Genomic DNA, 18436 nt, shown 5'->3' with positions numbered 1-18436 from the left:
GTACAATGCCTACAGCCCTGCATTCTCCTGTACAATGCCCACAGCCCTGCATTCTCCTGTACAATGCCCACAGCCCTGCATTCTCCTGTACAATGCTGACATCCCTGCATTCTCCTGTACCATGCCCACAGCCCTGCATTCTCCTGTACAATGCCCGCAGCCCTGCATTCTCCTGTACCATGCCCGCAGCCCTGCATTCTCCTGTACAATGTCTACAGCCCCGCATTCTCCTGTACCATGCCCACAGCCCTGCATTCTCCTGTACAATGCCCACAGCCCTGCATTCTCCTGTACAATGCCTACATCCCTGCATTCTCCTGTACAATGCCTACAGCCCTGCATTCCCCTGTACAATGCCTACAGCCCTGCATTCTCCTGTACAATACCCACAGCCTGCATTCTCCTGTACAATGCCCACAGCCCTGCATTCTCCTGTACAATGCCCACAGCCCTGCATTCTCCTGTACAATGCCTACAGCCCTGCATTCCCCTGTACAATGCCTACAGCCCTGCATTCTCCTGTACAATACCCACAGCCTGCATTCTCCTGTAAAATGCCCACAGCCCTGCATTCTCCTGTACAATGCCCACAGCCCTGCATTCTCCTGTACAATGCCTACAGCCCTGCATTCCCCTGTACAATGCCCGCAACCCTGCATTCTCCTGTACAATACCCACAGCCTGCATTCTCCTGTACCATGCCCGCAGCCCTGCATTATCCTGTACAATGCCCACAGCCCTGCATTCTCCTGTACAATGCCTACAGCCCTGCATTCTCCTGTACAATACCCACAGCCTGCATTCTCCTGTAAAATGCCCACAGCCCTGCATTCTCCTGTACAATGCCCACAGCCCTGCATTCTCCTGTACAATGCCTACAGCCCTGCATTCCCCTGTACAATGCCCGCAACCCTGCATTCTCCTGTACAATACCCACAGCCTGCATTCTCCTGTACCATGCCCGCAGCCCTGCATTATCCTGTACAATGCCCACAGCCCTGCATTCTCCTGTACAATGCCTACAGCCCTGCATTCTCCTGTACAATACCCACAGCCTGCATTCTCCTGTACCATGCCCGCAGCCCTGCATTATCCTGTACCATGCCCACAGCCCTGCATTCTCCTGTACAATGCCCACAGCCCTGCTTTTTCCTGTACCATGCCCACAGCCCTGCATTCTCCTGTACCATGTCCGCAGCCCCTGTTTTGGGGCTCGTGGTGGTCCAGTAGCTGCTGCATTTCCTACCCTAGGCTTATACTCGAGTCAATAATTTTTCCCATTTTTTTGTGGTAAAATTAGTGGCCTCGGCTTATATTTGGGTTGGCTTATACTTGAGTATATACTTTATTGATTGGTTTGCACAAAAGTTATCGCGGCGATCTGTGTTTTTTAGCGGGACTGCGACATTGCGGGGGACAGTTAGGGGGGGGACCAGTGACATTATTACAGTAATCGATGCTAAAAACATGCACTGTTACTGTAATAATGACACAGGCAGGGAAAGGGTTAACTCAGGGGAGCTCAAAGTGTTAAGTGTATGCCTAGGGGGTGCTTTCTAACCGTGAGGGGGATGGGCTTGTGGAATAAAAACAGAGACCTGGGATCCTAAATAGGAGGAACACAGGAGCTCTGTATTGATTCCCTGAGATAACAACAGTGTGCTGTATTTACAATAGCAGAGCAGACTGCTGTTCTCTCTTCACGGGCAGCGATCGTGGGTGCTCGGCAGCAATCAGCTTCCCCGCTGGCTAATGGGGGAAAGGCGCATGTGACCCCAGGTGCGCTTACGTGAACCCGAGTGGTTCACGCAGCCAAAGCAGCCTGCCACAGTATATCTGCGGCGGGCAGTCGGCAAGTGGTTAAAGGGTAACTCCACTTTTGTGGGGAAAAAAAAACAGCAAATAAAAAAATATATAATATAGCGTATACAATTGCAACACACGTCAAATTGTAATTGAATTTTATTAAAAATGATCTTCCTTTTTAAACTGCAGCACTGAAATTTTCTGTAAAATGCAATGCAATATGGCTACCTGGAGGTGTTCTGTACGCAGATGGTGTACAGAATGCCCCCTAAAAATGTAACTTCCTGCTTGTTTGATTGGCTCACTGATTTTCCCAAAAGTCTGCACTAAGATACGAATTCGATTTTGTGAATCCCCTGCAACAAAAATGCCATTTTTGTTGAGATATTCCCAAAGGAAATCACGTCTAAAGGTATGCAGACCCTGCAATTTCCCCTGCAGGTGCAGCAGCTGATGATTACAAAACCACTCCCATTCAGATTCACTCCAACATGGATACAGACAAACAAAAAAGATCTTTCTCCAGAATAACAAAAGGGATGAATCTGCAACAATGTTTGTTAAAATCCCTGCAATGTACATGGATCATGTTTTTTTCTCAACAAAAGTGGAGTTACTCTTTAACCACTTAAGCCCCGGAGGATTTGGCTGCTAAAAGACCAGGGGGTATTTTGCGATTCTGCACTGCATGATTTTAACGGACAATTGCGCGGTCATGCGACGCTGTACCTAAACGAAATTGACGTCCTTTTTTTTCCCACAAACAGAGCTTTCTTTTGGTGGTATTTGATCACCTGTGCGATTTTTTGATCATGCGCTATAAACAAAAAAAAGCGACAATTTTGCAAAAATAACAACATTTTTCACATTTTTTTATATGAAATTCCCCAAAAAAAATTTGTAAAAATCAAATTTTTTTAACATTTTCGGCCAATTTGTTTTCTGCTACATATGTTTGGTAAAAAAAATCGCAAAAAGCGTATTTTGATTGGTTTGCGCAAAAGTTATCGCGTTTACTAACAAAGGGAATGATTTTTGTCAATTTTGTTGTTTTTTTTTTAACGCGTAATGGCGGCGATCTGCGATTTTTTTTGCGGTACTGCGACATTGCGGCGGACATATCGGACCCTTGACTGACATTTTTGACACTTTTGGGGTTACCAGTGACATTTCTATAGTAATCAGTGCTATAAATATGCACTGTTACTGTAAAATTACACTGGCAGTGAAGGGGTTAACTTTTTTTTGAGAGGGAGGGGTTATGTGTGTCCCTAGGGGCGTGATTCTAACTGTGATTGGCTGTGGCTTGAGGTGTAGGAACAGTGATCAACGGTCCTACATAGTAGAACCGTATAATCACTGTTTCTACACCGGAGAGAATGACAGGCGGCTTGTTTACATCAGCCGCCTGCCTTTCTCCCTCTCCACCGACTATCGCCGAGTGACCGGCAGACATCGGGTCCGCCGGTCACACGTGCGGGGGGGTCCGTGACCGCGCGCAGGGCCGGCGTTAGGGGGGGGGCAAACTGGGCAACTGCCCAGGGCCCCGAATGTCCAGGGGCCCCGGGCCCCGTGTCACTGTCAGAGTCCCGGTGGGCCGCGGCGCTCAGATTCACAGACGTTCCGTTAGTGCGGGCGGCCGCCGGCCGGTGTGTACTTGCCAGCTACACCGGCTCCGCGGCCAATCAGCCTTCTGCTCAGGGGGGGTGTGACCGTGTGAGTCACACCCCCCTGAGCAGAAGGCTGATTGGCCGCGGAGCCGGTCCGGAAGTCATGTAGTCAGCGTGTGTGTTCCTTCCCGCGGCGAAGCTGCTGCAGATGGGAGCTCCTTCAGCCCGACTTCGGGCTGCTCGCGGGGGGCGGCGGCGGCGGCGGCGGGGAGAGGGAAGGTAAGAGACTGCCTGCAGTGCAGCCCCGGCCGTGTGTGCTGAATAGGAGGGGGTGGGGCGGCTCGGCTGCATATAGAGAGGATTTGATGTTTCCTTATGCCGCTGGATGGATGGATGGATTCTTCTCCTCCCTTCTGCAGGCATTCTGCGGCTGCAGGAGAAATATGGAAATATCAATTTCTCTATATGCAGCTGAGCTGTCCCATCCCCCTCCTATTCAAATTCTTTTACTGTCCCCCCAGTGATCTTAGCCCCCCCCATGTTCTTAGCCCCCCCATGTTCTTAGCCCCCCCATGTTCTTAGCCCCCCGCCCTGTGCTCCTTAGCCCCCCCCGTGCTCTTCAAGTTCCCACAGTGCTTTTCATCTCCCCCTATGCTCTCTGGCTCCCCCAGTGCTCTCCACCCCCCTGTGCTCCCTGGCTCCCCCCCAAGTGATTTCCAGTGCTCTCCAGTCCCCCCCCATGCTCTCCATCCCCCTGGTTTTCCCTGCCCGCCACCCCCCCTCCCCAGTGCTATACCCACCCTGCACCTTCCAACCCTTCTGCAATGCTTTCCAAACTCCCCCCCCCTTAATTCTCTCCAGTCCCCCCCCCTGCCCTTCAGCTCCTCCAGTGCTATCTGCTTTCCCTGTGCTCTCCGGCCCCCCCTAGTGTCCTTCTATCTTCTATCATGTCTGCAGTCTCTGACCTTCTCTTGTATCACATCCGCAGTCTCTGGACCATCTCCTGTACTACGTCTGCTGTCTCTGACCAGCTCTTGTATCACGTCTGCAGTCTCTGACCATCTCTTGTATCATGTCTTTAGTCTCTGACCATCTCTTGTATCATGTCCTCAGTCTCTGACCATCTCCTGTATCATGTCCTCAGTCTCTGACCATCTCCTGTATCATGTCCTCAGTCTCTGACCATCTCCTGTATCATGTCCTCAGTCTCTGACCATCTCCTGTATCATGTCCTCAGTCTCTGACCATCTCCTGTATCATGTCCTCAGTCTCTGACCATCTCCTGTATCATGTCCTCAGTCTCTGACCATCTCCTGTATCATGTCCTCAGTCTCTGACCATCTCCTGTATCATGTCCTCGGTCTCTGACCATCTCCTGTATCATGTCCTCGGTCTCTGACCATCTCCTGTATCAGGTCTTCAGTCTCTGACCATCTCCTGTATCAGGTCTTCAGTCTCTGACCATCTCCTGTATCATGTCCTCAGTCTCTGACCATCTCCTGTATCATGTCCTCAGTCTCTGACCATCTCCTGTATCATGTCCTCGGTCTCTGACCATCTCCTGTATCATGTCCTCGGTCTCTGACCATCTCCTGTATCATGTCCTCGGTCTCTGACCATCTCCTGTATCAGGTCTTCAGTCTCTGACCATCTCCTGTATCAGGTCTTCAGTCTCTGACCATCTCCTGTATCATGTCCTCAGTCTCTGACCATCTCCTGTATCATGTCCTCAGTCTCTGACCATCTCTTGTATCATGTCCTCAGTCTCTGACCATCTCTTGTATCATGTCCTCAGTCTCTGACCATCTCTTGTATCATGTCCTCAGTCTCTGACCATCTCCTGTATCATGTCTTCAGTCTCTGACCATCTCCTGTATCATGTCTTCAGTCTCTGACCATCTCCTGTATCATGTCTTCAGTCTCTGACCATCTCCTGTATCAGGTCTTCAGTCTCTGACCATCTCCTGTATCAGGTCTTCAGTCTCTGACCATCTCCTGTATCATGTCTTCAGTCTCTGACCATCTCCTGTATCATGTCTTCAGTCTCTGACCATCTCCTGTATCATGTCTTCAGTCTCTGACCATCTCCTGTATCATGTCTTCAGTCTCTGACCATCTCCTGTATCATGTCTTCAGTCTCTGACCATCTCCTGTATCATGTCTTCAGTCTCTGACCATCTCCTGTATCATGTCTTCAGTCTCTGACCATCTCCTGTATCATGTCTTCAGTCTCTGACCATCTCCTGTATCATGTCTTCAGTCTCTGACCATCTCCTGTATCATGTCTTCAGTCTCTGACCATCTCCTGTATCATGTCTTCAGTCTCTGACCATCTCCTGTATCATGTCTTCAGTCTCTGACCATCTCCTGTATCATGTCTTCAGTCTCTGACCATCTCCTGTATCATGTCCAGCGGGAACACTCTGCAGCCACACCGCACAGCACACCCAAGGTAAGTGGAGGACTGGAGAGAGGAGTGACTTCTACTTAGGGATTTATTTTGCAAATAGGCTGGGCTGGCACTGGCAGCAACAATTTTATTCAAAGAAATCAGGATTTCTTCTGCAAATATACTGGCACTGGCAGCAACAATTTAATTCAAATCAGGATTTCTTTTGCAAATAGGCTGGCCTGGCACTGGCAGCCAGGCATAGTACTAGTCTAGTACAATGCCTGCCAGTGCCTTGTCTGATCTGATGATGTCACTGCCAGGCTATTTGCAGAAGAAATCCTTATTTTTCCTCATTTTTTGATGATGGTTTTGGTAATTGTCTGACTCTGATGCCAGCCTTTTTGCAGAAGAAATCCTCATTTGAATAAAATATTTGCTGCCAGTGCCAGCCTACCAGGGGCTGATCTGAGGTGTGAAGGTGCAGTAATTGGGGTGATCTGAGGTGTGAAGGTGCAGGAATTGGGGCTGATCTGAGGTGTGAAGGTGCAGGAATTGGGGTGGCCTGAGGTGTGAAGGTGCAGGAATTGGGGTGGCCTGAGGTGTGAAGGTGCAGGAATTGGGGTGGTGTGAAGGTGCAGAAATTGGGGTGGTCTGAGGTGTGAAGGTGCAGAAATTGGGGTGGTCTGAGGTGTGAAGGTGCAGGAATTGGTACTGATCTGAGGTGTGAAGGTGCAGGAATTGGGGCTGATCTGAGGTGTGAAGGTGCAGGAATTGGGGCTGATCTGAGGTGTGAAGGTGCAGGAATTGGGGCTGATCTGAGGTGTGAAGGTGCAGGAATTGGGGTGGCCTGAGGTGTGAAGGTGCAGGAATTGGGGTGGCCTGAGGTGTGAAGGTGCAGGAATTGGGGTGGCCTAAGGTGTGAAGGTGCAGAAATTGGGGTGGTCTGAGGTGTGAAGGTGCAGAAATTGGGGTGGTCTGAGGTGTGAAGGTGCAGGAATTGGTACTGATCTGAGGTGTGAAGGTGCAGGAATTGGGGTGGCCTGAGGTGTGAAGGTGCAGGAATTGGGGTGGCCTGAGGTGTGAAGGTGCAGGAATTGGGGTGGTGTGAAGGTGCAGAAATTGGGGTGGTCTGAGGTGTGAAGGTGCAGAAATTGGGGTGGTCTGAGTTGTGAAGGTGCAGGAATTGGTACTGATCTGAGGTGTGAAGGTGCAGGAATTGGTACTGATCTGAGGTGTGAAGGTGCAGGAATTGGGGTGATCTGAGGTGTGAAGGTGCAGGAATTGGGGTGATCTGAGGTGTGAAGGTGCAGGAATTGGTACTGATCTGAGGTGTGAAGGTGCAGGAATTGGGGCTGATCTGAGGTGTGAAGGTGCAGGAATTGGGGTGATCTGAGGTGTGAAGGTGCAGGAATTGGGGTGGCCTGAGGTGTGAAGGTGCAGGAATTGGGTTGGCCTGAGGTGTGAAGGTGCAGGAATTGGGGTGGTGTGAAGGTGCAGAAATTGGGGTGGTCTGAGGTGTGAAGGTGCAGAAATTGGGGTGGTCTGAGGTGTGAAGGTGCAGAAATTGGGGTGGTCTGAGCTGTGAAGGTGCAGGAATTGGGGTGGTCTGAGGTGTGAAGGTGCAGGAATTGGGGCTGTCTGAGGTGTGAAGGTGCAGGAATTGGGGCTGTCTGAGGTGTGAAGGTGCAGGAATTGGGGCTGTCTGAGGTGTGAAGGTGCAGGAATTGGGGCTGTCTGAGGTGTGAAGGTGCAGGAATTGGGGTGATCTGATTTGTGAAGGTGCAAAGCTCACTTGATTTCTTATTTATTCTATTTAATGTTATTTAATTAAAGCATATTTTCATGTAGTTGTATGTTTTATTTGGCTAAATTGATTAAATGCGCCTATATTTTTGGTAGAATATAAAAAAATTTGGGGCCCCACTTTTAGGTTTGCCCAGGGCCACACTTTGTCTAAAACCGGCCCTGACCGCGCGGGAGCGCGCCTCCGGCGGCGCACGCTCGCTCCCCAGAGCCTCACAGGCTAGCGACGTAGACCTACGTCGCTCTGCCTGTGAGGGGCTGACTGCCGCAGTAAATATACTGTGAGCAGTCGGCAAGCGGTTAAGGGCTTTTTATATATATGAGTATCTAGCAATGCATGATAATATGGTTGGCCATTAGTACAGCCCAAAGCAAAAAAAATAAATAAATAAATAAAATAAGCGCAGGGCTTGCATGACTAGGTGGGCAGTGTAAGCAGGAGACATAGAGTTAGGAAAGTTCAGGAAAGGTTCAATCAATCTTCTAACCAATTAGGGGGTTTTTATTTAGCCTGTGGGAGGGACTGGTAGGGTGGTCTTGGAGAGGGCAGCACATCTTCAGCATTCCGTGAAGCACATGGGGAGGAACGTTCCTGCCCGCCCGCCCCCCCATATATTGGATTTATGCTTCTGTATGTGGTCTTCATGATTTGGCGGTTGGGGTCTTCGGAGGCATTAAAAAAATCTGCTGTGCTTATCAGTTTAGGGACCCATCTAAGGTATGGAGTCACCTGTGGAATGCCAGGTAATGGTGATTTAACTGGTAGGTTAAAATGGTGAGGTATCTGCAGAATGTTGAGGTCGTCCCCAAGCCGTTGTGGTGCGGCTGGGGACCGTTTGAGTAATTACGCAGATACATAGTTGATAATTGATACTTGGTGCTTCAAAAGATCGGCAACCTCATGTCTCTTGTTATTGTATTATTCATTTTTGGTTCCTGTTTTAAGGAATGTTTGTTATATTTTGTTTGGTTTTAATAAATGGTCGTTGCGACCAAATTTTACTCCAACAATTGTGTTTTGGCATTTTTCTACAGAGTTGGGGTAAAAGGGGATTGGGTTGGTTAGAGGTTAAGATGAGTTTGAGGATTCCATCTGGGGTGCCTTAGTCAAGCAATTTAAAGCTTTTTATGCTTCTTTTACAATTTATTTTTTAATGATTATGAAAAGAATGCCTCCTGCTCCCCCATGTGAACTGGTAAAGGGGTCACCTGAACTAATTGTGAATGATCCTACGGGGATCCTCCGTTCTCCATCTGGCCATTGTCATACACAAACAAATTTCCTATACATAAAACTGCATAGTCAGAAATAAAATAAAGGATCATATTTGTATTTTCTGCCAGCTATTCTGCGAATGATGGCTCTTCAGAGTTCTGATAGCTCTTCAGATGTACTCTGATTTCTCTTTAGCTCAGTCCTTTACCTTAGGTCCCCTTCACACTTATGTGCTGAAGTAACATGCAATGTGTTACTGCAGTGAATGGTAATGCACAATACTCTTTTATTTAGAATGGCACTCCAAGGAACAGTACAGAAGTTGCTGAAGGGCCTACATAACACCACAATGCATATTTTGTGGGTTGCTACATAAAAAAATTACTATTGGCACACATTATCATTCTAAATGCCTGGACTGCTGTAACGTAACAAACGTTATGATGAAAAATACCACATAATATTAGAAAATGTTGAGTTCCCTACTAGAATGGACTGATGACTTCTTTTAACTTGAAGACCCTAAATGTAGCTAGTACCTCAAGATATTCTGGTGGGGGGTGCAGGCCAACACAACCCCCAAATGAGCTGGGGGTCTTCATGCTACTCCCAACTCCCCTTCCACTACCTCAACTTTACTCTTAAACCTCCCCCACTCCCCTTACCCCTCTCTGTCCTTCCCTTCTACCCTTGTTCACTCCCATTTGCTCCCTTCCGACCCAACATTGCTCTTCTTCCTGTCGATCTACCTCCTACAGTGGCAGATCTCCAGTGGTACAGAGGGGCATGGCAGGACCACTTTATGGTGGATACCTACCTAGCCACTATATTTTAAAAGGAAATACACTATATTGTCAAAAGTATTGGGACACATTAATTCCCCTTATATGATGTCCTTGGCTTTGAGGGGGGATATCTGAAGCTGCAGGCATCATTGAGATATAATTTTTTTCACCTGGCGATTCCCTTCACCATAAGAACAATCATAGTGGCTGTTCAGCCACTTGATTGTTCTTACAGGCAGCGGGAGGGGACAGTCCCCTCCCACCGCCCTACGGTGCTTCTACCAGCTCGCCCGTGTGATCGGCAAGCCAGGGAAGGAATCAGCCGCTGGCGAAAGTGTCACCATAGAGACTGCGAGGGCCAGATGGTCCCCGGCAGTCTCTATGGCTCTCAGAGGCCCGGGCACGACGTGATGATGTCACGCCCGGCCTGACAGTTGTCAATACTGCACTGATATCATGTGAATAGCCAAGATCATTTTTTCTTTTCTTTTTTTGGCTTTCTAGCCTGTAGGAGAGATCTGAGGTCTTATTGACTCCCATAAAGAGGACCTGTCATTCACTCTTCCTATTACAAGGGATTGTTTACATTCCTTGTAATAGGAATAAAAGTGATAAAAAAAAAAAACAAATTAAAATGAAAGTGTAAAAAAATAAAATAAAAAAAAATAAACAATAAATAAAATTGTAAAGTGCCCACGTCCCCACATGCTAGCATGCGGAAGCAAATGCATGCATATGCGTATGTAAAGAGCGTTCAATCCATACATGTGAGGTATCGCCATGAACATTAGAGCAAGAGCAACAATTCTAGCTCAAGGCCTCCACTGTAACTCTAAACTGGTAACCTGTAAAAATGTTAAAGCGTCGCCTATAGAGATTTTTAAGTACCGAAGTTTGGTGTCATTCCACGAGTGTGCGCAATTTTAAGGCGTGACATGCTAGGTATCTATTCACTCGGTGTAACATCATCTTTCACATTATACAAAAAATCGGGCTAACTTTATTGTTTTCTTTTTTTTTTTTTTATTCATAAAACAGTTTTTTTCCCCCAAAAAAAGCGTTTGAAAAATTGCTGCGCAAATATCGTGTGACATAAAAAGTTGCAATGACCGCCATTTTATTCCCTAGGGTCTCTGCTAAAATATATATATATAAGGTTTGGGGGTTCCGAGTAATTTTCTAGCAAAAAAAATATAATTTTTACATGTAGGAGCAGAGTGCCAGAAATTGCGCGATATGGAAGTCTTAGTCCATAGGGTTCAATCATTTGACGTTTGCCTTGATGTTTCTTTGCCCTTTATGGAGCCTTGTTTCCTATATATGAGATAATTCTGCTGTCACCCGAATGCTCTAGTTTACTTATTGTTATATTGATTTTTGATATTTGATTACACAGTTGTACTTCATCAAGAATCTTTTTTAAAAAAATATGTTTCTCCCCTTTTTTCTTAAATTTATAGTGTAAAAATCCATTTTTGTTGCTTTGTTGTCCCATTCACCTGAAGAAGTGGTTCTCCGCGAAACATGTCAGGATTTATTGGGAGCTCTATACATTTACAGCCATACCATTGAGGGAGTGAACATGGGAACAGTATCCTCCCTCTAGGTTGTATAGAATTATCTCATACATTCATACATGCTTTTACTATTTGTATGTTTATATTGTACGCAATTGTTTGCTTCTTCTTTGTATGTTTTTTTTTTATGTTTTGTACTTTAATAAAGCGTTACCTTTTATCTATTTTTCATTGTATTCATTTTTCCTCTCCAAGGACGGTACCATTAAAATCCCTTTTTCCTTGCCCCATTGTTCCTAGTTTACATTTTCATGACTTGGGATGAAAGTGCCTTTACAATCCTTTAGCTTTTTAACTGAGTATAAAACAAGAGTTTCTTCAGGGTGCAATCATTGGTGTGCGCAGCCTATTGCATTAGGGTGTGCACCCCAGAGCACAAAAACACGTGCGTGTATATCAACAGACTGGTGGAAGGTCTTAGTAGAACAGAGAATGGTGTCAGTGGGGCAGTGGACAGTATCAGCAGATTTTTATTTTTATTATTTTTAAATAATTTATTACAACTTTTTTTTAAATCATTTTTTACAATATTATTTTGTATTTTTTTCTACAATTATTTTTAGGAGTCTTTGGGGGGCTTTGGTGAAATGTCAAGGGTCTAAACAGACCCCTGATGTTCCACTTTTGAGACAGAGAAAGGGATTGAGCACAGAGATTCCCTAGTCTTTTTCTCAGCAGCCACAGCTGCACTGGACAGTGAACAAATGGGAAGTGCTCTGTGTTGAGAGGCTTCCTGTTCCTCCACAAACTGAAGCATAGTAAATATAGTTTACTATGCTTAAGTTAAAAATGAACACAGGAGTGATTGGTAGAGATCACTGACTGTGTTCATTCAGAAAAGGAAGGGCCAGTAAATGCAATATTTACCAGCCCCTTCCCACTGCTCTCTATCCTGAAACATCCCCCACAGTAGCTGGTGAGAGAGAAGAGGGGGGAAGCTGAGCTGGCAGCACTGCTGGGGGGAGACAGGGTGTGCCAGGATGCGGAGAGAATTGGCACTGCAGGAGGGGATTAGGGTGTGCCCAGGCACACCCTGCACACCGTGTGTGCATGCCTATGGGTTCAATATTGAATTGGCCCGCCCTTTGCAGCAATCAACTCTTCCACAAGGTTTAGGAGTGTGTCTATGGGAATGTTTGACCATTCTTCCAGAAGAGCATTTGTGAGGTCAGGCACTGATGTTGGTGTAGATGAGAAGGTCTGGCTCACAGCCTCCACTCTAATTCCTCCCAAAGGTATTCTATCAGGTTGAGGTCAGGACTCTGTGCAGACCATTCAAGTTCCTCCACCCCAAATTCGCTCATCCATATCTCTATGGACCTTGCTTTGTGCATTGGTGCGCAGTCATGTTGGAATAGGAAGGGGCCATCCCCAAACTGTTCCCACAACGTTGGCAGCATGAAATTGTCTAAAATGTCTTGGTATGCTGATGCCTTAAGAGTTTCCTTCACTGGAACTAAGCATCCAAGCCCAACCCCTAAAAAACAAACCCACACCATAATCCCCCTTCCACCAAATGATTTGGACCAGTGCACAAAGTAAGGTCCATAAAGACATGGATGAGCGAGTTTGGGGTGGAGGAAGGCAAGAGACCCAAGCTGTCGGAGAGGTGAGTTCTTCTTTTTCAGGAACCTTTACTTATAAGAGCTCTTCTCTTCCAAGGCACCTTTATTTAAAGGAGTTCTTCTCTTCCAAGGCACATTTAGTTAGATTTTTTTTTTATTCTGAAAGGGTTGCGTTAGGTGGATCACATTCACAGATACCTCACTGGCCACAATATTAGGTTCACCTGGCCATTACAACCATGTTAGGTACACTTGGCCATTACCATAATCATGGGGTTGCAACTCAGTCAATGAAGGCTTAATGTGTGCAGATGTTATCAAGAGATTCCATTTCTGTTGGACCTAACATTAGAATTTAGGAGTATGGTAGTTAACAATGTGCTACCTAGATATGTGTACCTTATAAAGGATCCATTAAGTGTATATCTTAAAAGCTGTAAAAGGTCTACAGCTTTCTCAAGGGCTTTTAGGTACTTGAAGGTGCTTCTTAATAGTAGAGTTAATAGTAATGGAACCCTGAAGTTGTCTTCTAATAGTATGGTAATGACATCAGTGTGGATAGTCTGAATATCGGACTGTCAGCTTTTACTCACCAAAGGATTTCCCAAACCACAGTAGGTTATGATTGGGATGAGTGAATCTAGAAATTAAGTTCTACATTGAAATATTTAAGTACAGATTTCATTAATACATAAAATCCTCATATAAATTTATATTCCGTATGGTCCATTCTTCATATAGATTACAATTTTTTTAATATATTGGGGATTGCAATCCTAATTATTATTATAATTATTTTTAAACAATAATTCTTTAGGTTATAATGCCATTTTTATCTTTATATAATATACATTATATTATTATTACCACCAATATGGATCATTGTTATTAATGTTGTTATTTATATTAATATTTTTTTAAACTTTTTTTTTAAACATTCATTATATATTATTTTACATTACTATTATATACAATATCCTAATAATAATAATTATTATTATTACTGATTTTATTAATAATATTTTATTAATATTGCCAATATTGCTAATATCCTTAGCAAGATGATTGTCATGTCATCAATAATTTGGTTGTTATTTTACTATGATCTTTATTTTATGTTGCATTTTAGCTGATAGAGTGGGCAGACTTATAGCCCCCGAAACGTGTTGACCCTTTATATTTTTTATATCATTAATAAACTTGTATATGAATTTGAATATGGAACAGTTCTAATTTCCCTGGGAGATTATATACAAATACCCAAACTACACAACTACAAATATATATATATATATATATATATATATATATATATATATATATATATATATATATATATACTGTATATATATATATATATATATATATTTTTATTTTATTTTTTTCAGAAATGTATACACACAAATCATATAATACAGTAAATATATATATATTTATGCAGTCCTGTGAAGGGAATAACATAATACACTTCTGATGTCTGTCTGTGAGTAATGTCTGAGCGCTGACTCAGCACCAGGAACTCTCTGTATTACACCTCTGTATACAGAGCACACAATGAAGGATTTACCGTATTTGCCTTCTAAGTAAGCCGGACTCTTTCATGTCAGCGGAGACCTAAACGTGCTTTATTGATCCAAGCCAGAAGCACACAGGAAGCCAAACTGAATGAGTGCCACAATATTACTGTGTTAGGTTATAATTAGCCTTATAATGGGCTTTCAAAGCAAAACAGGTGCAGCATACCTTCATAGATGGCTTTTCTTACAGGATCTTCAGATACACACAGCTGTCAAAACTACAAAGTCACAGCGCACAGAACTGGTGACATACTGTAAATCATCAAAAATGAACGTACTAAAGCTAAAGTGGTTCAAGTAGTCAGAAAGTGCGGTAGAGGTCATAACTTCCAAGGAGCACCATCCCAAGGAAAGTTCTTCCAATCTGTACTCATTCATACCAACCAAATGTAAGGATCAGATGGTGGACATAGATGCTCATGGTGCTGTCATGGAGGACCTTTATCAGATAGGATGGAGGATAAAATATTTTTTTCTGTACAGCTAATGGAGAACTCCAGGCTAAACAGTACTCAGTAATTTTGTGTACTTTTTCAGGTTTGGATTCGGGTTGGAAGAACAAACGACGTTCTCCAAACCCTTGGACCTGTAGCAGGCCATAAAGTCTTTATTAAGCACTTTTCCTTCTGGGTTCCTCATGCCTTAGTAACACAACATTTACTAAATATGACAGCTAAACTCCAGCAGATATGAAGAAGAACGCTATGTAATCTAGTTATGCATCTACGTCATTGTCAAGTCATAAGGTGGGGTGTTGGACCAGTTTATATTGCTTAGCTGCAGTATGGACTGCAAAAAAGTCACAGACCTGGCTGTGCTGTCTGAGAGGGGTGCCTGATTGTAGGACTGGCTAAACTGGTTTACATATCATTTGCCAGGTAAATGGTTCACATATATTTATCACAACTATATAGAATTACGTACTTACTTAACATATATTTGTTTTATTGTAAAAGGTTGAGATTTGTGGTTGTGACAATAGAGGCTACTTCCTAAAGAAAGCCACTAGCCCTTTTGCTAATATATTGATCGTGATGTTACTGAGAATGTCAACAATCCTTAATGAAGTGATGGTGATGTCACTAACACATATTGAAATAATACTAATCTCCCAAACCCCTAATGAAATTTAATTGATGTCCCTCATTCACTAGTGAACTGATACTTATACTGTATCACAAAACACAAGGGCACCAATATTGATAGAATCTGTAAGTGACCTGATAACGATGTCATTAACTAGTGAACTGATAGCAATGTCACCAACCAGTAGTTAACTGACACTGATGTCACAAGTCCCTAGAGAACTGACAGTGATGCCACCAAGCACTAGTGAACTGATACCAATGTCTCACTCCATAGTGAACTGAAAGTGATGTCCCCAACTGTTAATGAACTGATATTGATGTCACTAATCCATTGAGAATTAATAGTGATGTTACTAAGAATAGTTACATCACCAATCCCTAATGAAGTGATGGTGATGCCACTAACACATATCGAATTGATACTAAGCTCTCCAACCCCTAATGGAATTTAATTGATGCCCCCATTCACTAGTGAACTGATAATGATATCACCAAACACAACGACACTGATACTGATGTCACCCAACTAGTGAACTGACAGCTATGTCACCAACCACTAATTTAACTGACACTGATGTCACCAGTCCTTAGTGAATTGACAGTGATGTCATCAACGGCTAGTAAACTGATAACAATGTCTCACTCCATAGTGAACTGAAAGTGATGTCCCCAACCGTTAATGAACTGATATTGATGTCACTAATCCATTGTGAATTAATAGTGATGTTACTAAGAATAGTTACATCACCAATCCCTAATGAAGTGATGGTGATGCCACTAACACATATTGAATTGATACTAAGCTCTCCAACCCCTAATGGAATTTAATTGATGCCCCCATTCACTAGTGAACTGATAATGATATCACCAAACACAACGGCACTGATACTGATTTCACCAACTAGTGAACTGACAGCTATGTCACCAACCACTAATTTAACTGACACTGATGTCACCAGTCGTTAGTGAATTGACAGTGATGTCATCAACGGCTAGTAAATTGATAACAACGTCTCAATCCATAGTGAACTGACGGTCATGTTGCCAACTAAAGCAATGACAGTGATGTCACCAACCTCTAGTGAACTGATACTAATGTCACCAATCCGTAGTGAATTGACAGTGATTTTACCAACTAGAGAACCAACAGTGATGTCACCAATCACTAGTGAACAATTATTGATGTCACCAATCCATTGTGAACTCATAGTGGTATCTCCAATATCTAGTCAACTTACAAATAATGTTCCCTAAACCTTTGGACCTGTAGCAGGAAATAAAGTACTTCTGATACAATGTTGTCACCAATCCCTATGGAAGTGATAATTATTTCATCAATCTTCAGTGAACTGATAGAAATTCATCAATCCTTACTGAACAATTTGTAAGGTTACCAATTTTTTATTAAATAATAATTAAATCACCAGCCTCTTTTAACCTGACAGTGATGTCACCAGTCTCTTGTGAACTAACAGTGATATCATCAGTCCCCATTAATTCCCTAGTACAGCCATTCTCAAATTGGGTTCCTCCAGAGCAGGGTTTCTCAACCAGGGTTCCTCTAGAGGTTACTAGGGGTCCCTTGAACAGTAATCAAATTCTGTCTCTCAGGTAAGCTCCCACTAACACCATTGATCTTTTTAGCTATCTGTAAGGGGGGATTTCTTCCCAATGACCACAAGCATAAGCAACATTCTTCCCACTGACCATGACACTAAGGTATAGTTGTAAATATAGTCGTTTTTTTAGCAGGGGTTACCTGAGACTAGGAAGTTATTTCAAGGGTTCTGCCATGTTGAAAATGTTGAAAAAGGCTGATCCAGAGGTTGCAAAAGGTCCCTTGAGCTGTGGATGTTTGACTTCCCATCTGATGGTACCTGCACATTTCCAGGTCCAACACAACTTGGCAGAGATATCTTTTTAGCTATCTACAGGGTGGCATTTGGACCCACCACCAAAAGAGGAGGGGGCTTTCTTCCCAATGACCACCAATGTAAGGTGCATTTCCCCACTGACACTCAATGAATTGATTTTAGCAGGAATAGCCCAAGACAAAAAACAATTGTAAGGGTTTCCCCAGGGCACAAAGGTTGAGAATGGCTGCCCTAGTGAATATATGGACCACATTCTTTATATTAATGGCTCTTCAGGTGGCAGGTGTAATTAAATATTATCAACTTACAGTAGCACACCACAAGTTATTTTTTTAAAGCATGAGCGACATCCAAAGCTCGCTAACCTATACCAACCATATTGTATCTGTCACACAATGAGGTGCTAGGTGGTTAGTGGCTCTGTGCACTTTGAACACTACTGCCGCTCTGTCCGTTAATACTATTCTTCGATCTCGTGATGATTACTATAACAATGCATGACCTGGCCTCTATGGGAGGACATAGCTGTCATACACAGGTGCATAGACTAAACAGGCCAGACAACACATACCAGAAAGGGTCAGACAGGGAGGCTCACCGAACCAGTCCCAGATTCTGTTTCTTGTGGTCTTCTTGCTGCACAGATGTTACTGTCTGCATCTCCTCCCAACCTGCAGGTCATTGTGCATACTGGCTGCTGTGTCTTGTCTGCATTCCCTCTGGGCTGTGCCTCCCCATTTTCTCTGTCCCTCTCTTTTTTTTTTTTCTTTTTTTCCAAATGACTTTTTTGTTGCGTCAGGACAGTTGCCAGGAGACTACAGAGCTATTCCAGTGCAGCTTCTCTCTCCTTTTCATCCACAGGGCTGGGGACACATCTCAGCTACCTTCCTGCAGAGGCAGACAGATGAAAGGGTCCTATCGCCCGCCATGTTTGCTTGTCTGTGATAAAGAAGAACTCAAGTCTACAGGAACGCTCTTCTCTAAATCCGTACGGCAGAGGAGTTTTGATATCTAAATATTAACCATATCGCCTCCTTGGCAATTTTTTTGGCTATAAAATGAATTAAACCCCCAGAACACTATACATTTTCTGAAAGCAAAGACCATAGAGAATAAAAAAGAAAGTATTTGTCATTTTTTATT

At 43.9% G+C, this 18436-nt stretch overlaps 1 protein-coding gene across 1 annotated transcript in view; it reads right to left on the bottom strand.

Annotated features, from left to right (window-relative positions):
• Positions 1 to 18136, bottom strand: part of FAM167A (family with sequence similarity 167 member A) — a 106854-nt gene extending 88718 nt beyond the window's left edge. The window contains exon 1 of the mRNA XM_082249657.1: positions 17865 to 18136. The gene's annotated coding sequence lies outside the window, so the exon portion shown is untranslated. The remainder of the gene's footprint in view (positions 1 to 17864) is intronic.
• Positions 18137 to 18436: the final 300 nt, after the last annotated feature.

The sequence above is a fragment of the Pelophylax lessonae genome (genome assembly GCF_965119305.1).
Source record: "Pelophylax lessonae genome assembly, chromosome: 3".
Lineage (NCBI taxonomy): Eukaryota > Metazoa > Chordata > Amphibia > Anura > Ranidae > Pelophylax > Pelophylax lessonae.
This window is presented reverse-complemented; position numbering and strand designations above follow the sequence as displayed.